Source organism: Myotis davidii, unplaced genomic scaffold, assembly GCF_000327345.1.
Source record: "Myotis davidii unplaced genomic scaffold, ASM32734v1 scaffold73, whole genome shotgun sequence".
NCBI lineage: Eukaryota > Metazoa > Chordata > Mammalia > Chiroptera > Vespertilionidae > Myotis > Myotis davidii.
The window spans coordinates 237,057-243,345 of record NW_006286675.1 but is presented as its reverse complement, the minus strand read 5'-3'; positions in this window follow the sequence as shown (position 1 = coordinate 243,345).

Sequence of the window (6,289 nt, the reverse complement as noted above, 5' to 3'; positions counted from 1 at the left end):
CTTCTTCCATCTCTTCTTCCTTCCTTCACCTCAGCAATCCCCAAAACTTTTTTTCAGATACCTTAATGTGAAATGCTAAGAGATTTTAAAAAACAGTGTTGCCTTAATAGCTTTTAGAAAATACCACATCCTCTCTCCAACATCTGCAGAACATGTTAGCTTATTAAAAACAATGTGATGTCCTCCAGTGACATAAATCTATTTATATTAAATTGCCCAGACACGTGTGATAAAGAATAGCTTGGAGGGTGATGAGAGAGATATGCATACTTTTTATAAAAATCTCTGGTTCATGATACACAGTAGCAAATAATTATATAAATATATAAAATACATAAAATAAGTATCTTATGCAATTCTCCTCCCTCAAACGATGCAGTTCAGTGTCACTTATAATCTGAAGGCATTTTTTTTTGATAGTTAAAAGAACATATAAATCAAACTGTGGAGTTTTGTCTAATTTCCTGGCTTCTTGCCTCAATTTTCTGCTTTTCTTTCATTTTTAATCCTCACTTCTCACCTGCGGATATTATTTCCATTGATTTTAGAGAGAGTAGAATGGGAGGGGGTGCAGGGTGGGAGGGAAGACGAGAGAGAGAGGGGTTAAGAAAGCCAAAGCCACATCAATTGGCTGCCTCCTGCAGAGGCCTGGACCCCGGATGGAACCTGCAACCCAGGTAGGTGCCCATGACTGGGAATTGAATCCTTGGCCCTTCACTGCCAGAGCCAATACTCTGGCCACTAAACCAGGCTGGAGAGGGCCCAGCTTTTTACACTAAAAACAAAACAAAACAAAACTAACCCACAACCTCTTCCAACATACTTTAGAGGTTTTACAACACCTTATAATTAGAAAAGCAGTTTCAAATTTTCATGTTCAAAACTTAATAAACCCCTATCACTTTTCAGACCTCTGTATATATGTCATCTCATTAATACTTTATATTAACCCTGTAAAAAAAAAAAGGACCCATGTATAAAGAGAGGATTGGGCAAAAGACTCCAGAAATAAAATAATAGTCTGAACCAGGATTCTCAACCCTGACACCATTGATATTTTGAGCCAGATAATTTTTAATTGTGGGGAACTGAACTGTGCATCGTAGGATGGTTCACAGTACCCCTGGCCTCTACATACCATACGCCAGTACCAACTCCCTTCACTAAGCTGCAAAAACCAAAATATCTCCAATCATTGGCAAATGACTTCTGTGGGACAAAAAAAGCTCCATGCATTGGGAACCATTGGCTTCAACTCACACAGAAAATAAAATGAGAAAGTCAGTGTTTCCAGTTTTCTGTCTACACACTTAAAACACTTCTTAAAGACACTTCCTTTATGTTCCAAGATCCACCATGTATCCTTAATTGCTAAGTTCTTTCTAAAACGCAATCATCTTTATTACATGGTGCATTGTCTCTTATTGGTGAAACCAGCTAGTGCAAATGCGTCCTGTATTGGCTTGAGCCAAGGAAACAGACAGGAGCCACCAGCTCCCATCTTGCAAATGTGTGGCATTGGTATAACCAGGGGTGTCCAAATGGACCCGCATCCCCAGTAAAACAGATGGGAAGTCCGTGCTTTTATCTCTGGTTCAGCACATTAGTATTGGAGCTCAGCAGTGTGATAATCTCCCAGCAGACGGGTGTTTTCCAAACTGGCATCCAGTTTTGTTGTTTTTTATCATTATTAAATCCTTCCAACACAATCACGGTGATTAGATTTTTCTTTATCTTTCTGGCATTTTCGTCTTCTAAATGTTAGCCAGAGAACTGTTTCAGATATTCTTCTCTTTCTCTCAATTATGGAATTTCTCTTGGTTCTGTACCGTAATCTCATTATAAGTCAATTTCCCTAATCTCCTCATCACCTGGATCATCTTTATCTTTCTTTTTAAAGTTCCCATTTTCTTCTATGGACAAAGAATCCCATATTCACTTGTGTTTTTCCCCCCTACCAACAGGTACTTGTCCCTAAATAAATTATCTCTTTTCTGCCTCTGAGAAAGTTGAATGCCCAAGTACCAACTCCCCTCATCAAGTAATAACCCAGCTTAATATCTACAGCTATAGGTAGATAGATGATGGTGATAAATAGGTAGATGATACATAGATATAGATAATTCCTTCTTAAAATAATTTTATAAAAGAATTCTGAGCTGGAATTTCCTTCCAGATAGTTTTTCTCGATAAAAGTATTCATTGAGTCAAACATCCTGTTGGGTCTCTTTTGACACGGAATTTCAGAAGACCCAAAGTTGAGGCCAAAAGTTCTGAGTTGACTATGATGTATTTTGCCCCAAGACTGAGTGTGCCAAGTCCAGGATATGAAAAGTAAAGACAATACCCTTCAGTTCTCTCGTTCCCATGGCTGTCCAGGAGGTCCGAGTGTTAGAAAACTCTGGAGCCGAATTGCCTAAGCACAAAAGATTGAGTAAATGAAGTCCATTCAAAAAAAGCTGGCCACTTCAGATGTTACCTGAACATCTCCCTTGAGGGTGAGTTCACTGTCTGAAAAGGCATGACAGTGTACTGATGACCTGTTAAAGCAAATAAAAACGAACAAGCAAAAAACCTTCCTGTACCACCTCAAGAAGTAGGTGAGAAGTATTGTGCCCAACCCAGAAGGACTTGCAACTGTAGCTCTACCTCAACAAGTACTATCAAATTAATCACTATCGCATGTTTGCCATTGTGCCCATTTTATTGAGCAGAAACGTCAATCAGGAATTTAAGAGTCAAAGTATATGTTCTCTAAGAGTGAGCAATAGAGAGAATGTTCATCCCTAGAACCTAGCTCAACAACTGAAACTCAAAAGGAACACTACAAAGATAACTGAAGGACAAAATCTGAATTTTCTCACTGTTAGGGACAAACCTCGACATCTCACTAGCTCAATAAAATTAACATTTATTTCTGGTCACATCAATTTAATTGTGGAATGATGGTTTCCTTCCATCTTGCAGCTCAGAAATCTCTCTTTCTCAGGTGTAAGATAATGAGGTTGGCTATATACATACTAGAGGCCCAGTGCACGAAATTCATGCACTGGGGGGGGGGGATGTTCCTCAGCCCGGCCTGTGCCCTCTTGTAATCCTGGACCTTTCGGGTAGGGTGCCGAGGCCTGGCTGGTGATCAGCGCCTATCGGGGCTTTCCTTCCCCCGGCTGCCAGCAGCTGGTCCTGCCCCCGCCATCTGTGAGGCACTGTCCCTCCCTTCCCCCGCCACCTCTCGCTTCCCTCTGTGGGGCAAGAGGTGTGGGGTGCGATAGCTTGGCTGGCCTGGGCCTCCCTCTGCAGGGTTATCACTGGCCAGGCCCGCACACCCACCACAGCATCGTTGGCCAGTGGCCCTGGGCCTCCCTCTGTGCATCGATCGTAGGGCCCCCAGATAGATCGTCCCACAGAGGGAGGCCCTGCCCACCTGCCACAGTGCCACAGGCTGGTGATGATCATGGGGCGATGGCGGGGGCCCCCCAACCAATCGCATCACACCCGCCTTGGCTGACCTGGCGCCAGTGCATGTCATGGCGCGGTCATCTGGATGGTTGTTCTGCTGTTTGGTCATTTGGTTGATTTGCATATTATGCTTTTATTATTATAGATCTTTGGCTTCTTTCCCAGTATCCATGTTCCCCACTTCTTTCCGCATTGAGAATCTCCATTTGCAGAGACCCACATAGTTTGGGTGGGATTGGCTATTCTGCCAAATAAAGGGGTGGACGCCGATGAACTAAAGACATAAAGTAAATCAGTGCATTCCATCTCCTTGTGATGGGGACCAAAAAGACCCTGACAGGAAGCACACATTGCAAATAAAGAGTGGGGCAATGGAAAGTAATGCAGTCCTTAATGAGATTTTCAAACCACTAGATCAAGCCCTACCTGAAGCTGCTTATATTCAGACTATTAATTTACAGGGATCATTAATTCCCTTTTTGTGCATGAGTTTGAGTCATGTTTTCTGTTGCTTGCTGTGGAAAGGATCCTGATATAGATGATCTATCTGATATAACCACCAGAGTCCCTTTCAACTCTAAAGTTCTGAGCCTCTGTCTATTTGTCTTCTGATGGAGGATTATTCAGAATTAAGAACAAAATAAATTCAGAAGGGCTGCCAAAGAGAGAACAAGAGCACTCCAGAGAGATATGGCCGAGGTGAAGAAACCTTGGCAGAAAGCCTCTCTGAAGGCACATTCATCTGAGAGGAACTGATTTATGTTAGGCGCATGTCTGCGATATTTTACAACTGTAATGGCCAGTAAATAAAAAGAAATTGTTTCTGTCAGCTCACCACCTTTTGTATCATGAATGGAAGAAGGGAAAGTGCCCCCTCTTCTAAAAATTATGTAAAGGTTCCCCGGGGCTCCCATTCAACCTTCTCCAAGGAGAAAAATAACCCTGCGTTTTGAAAGCAGGACATTGCGTCATGCCAACATCACTCAACTGTGCTTCACAATGCTATTTACTGTTTAGATATAAATATACCAAAATACATTCCTTACTTGATCTAGTTGAATCATAACACAAAACTTCCTAAAATACTGTGAAAGATAAAAGTATATATTAACTGGAGGCATCTCTTTTACTCATTTTAAAAGCAGATTTTTAATTTTATTGGTTTTTATTGAGCCAAGGTCTCAACAAACCTCTTCATTAGCCATGCATTCTTTTTTTTTTTTTTTTACTGTTTTGAACTAAACAAAATTGAATTCTGGTTCTTAAATTATTTCTTTTAGTTCATAATGAAATATCTGAAAGGGAAACATGTGTGATTGCTGAATGTAGTCCTTAAAAAAATAAATTCCGAAGCCTCTTATCGAATGCTGATTCTACCACTTCAGGGCTAGCTCTGTGAGTAGAGACAAGTTACTCCGCTCCTCTGTGCCCCATCTGTTTTTCTTGCAAAGCAGGGATGAGAATAATGGGCAAGAGGGCTGCTGTGATGATACAATGTGTGAACAAGCAAGTGCATTGAGCACTATCAGGTGCAGGTACTGTTCTTGTGACTCCTGCCACCACATCTCTATTTGTGGTAGGTTTTCATGAATTTATTTCAGTTACATAAAATACAATTATTGTGAGAAAAACTGTTAAGTGGACACTCACACAGTGATATGGAGAAATGGAAAAATGTCAAGTGCTATCTTGTTCTGAAAGAAAATAATAAAACCAGTTCAGAATCTGAAGGGCAAATATTAAACAATGATATGGAATTGATGAAAAGATATGCAGTTTATGATTCAGGATGTAAAACACATTCCAAGCATGAAAAACAAACAAAAAAATAATTCAAATCTAGTCAATTAGAGAACATTCAGAATACCGCATGGATCTTAAAAAAATAAATCAGAAAAATATCAAATTGAACTTCAAAGGCAAGAACACTAAACTCATCTCAGACTACATTATACCTCTAACCCAGACTCTACGTGAATCTGCAACACTCATTTAATGGTAACAGTGATGGCATTGCAATTAACCTCGTCATTTTAAAATATATTTTTATTGATGTCAGAGACGAACAGAGAGTGAGAGAGAGATAGAAACATCAATGATGAGAAAGAATCATTTGACAGGTTGCCTCCTGCACGCCCCCCCAACCCCCCCCCCCCACTGGGGATTAATACCTAAGCCTGGGCATGTGCCCTGAACAGGAACTGAACCATAACCTCCTGATTCATAGGTCAACACTCAACCACTGAACCACACCAGCCAGGCTATCATAGTTATTGATAACAGAAAAGGAGCAAAGGGAAAACCAAATATGATAGGCATGTCATTTGGGCAGCTTCACCAGGAAGCTAAAGCTTTATACTCTCAGGGGAGCCACCGATCTATTCCCTGCAGATCGATCACTGGGGAAAGGGAGGTGTTGGGGGGAGATAGACACATTCCCAGTAAAGTTAGGGGGGGCTAGTGAAGGTACTTTATGTCATTTACACCTGGGAACAGGTCTGGCCAGAGTAGGCGTGGCCATTGCAAGCAAGGGAAGATCTGAGATATTTAATCCCATAAACAAAGGGATTGATTATCTCTCCTTTTTCTTGGCTCTTGACCCTCTTAGTTCTGCTGGCGTTTTGGGGTTTTTTTTTTGACTCTTGTTGCAGGGGGCACACTCTCTTGACTCCCCTGCATTTGACCCCACACAATGGACTAATGGGCTGTAACTAATCTGATGCTGAACTGGACCCAGCTGCAACATGGAATGGGAGCTCTGGACATTGGTTTTTCTTTGGGTTTTACTGAATCCTCAGCTACGCTTCTTCCAGGACTGGATTAAGGGAAA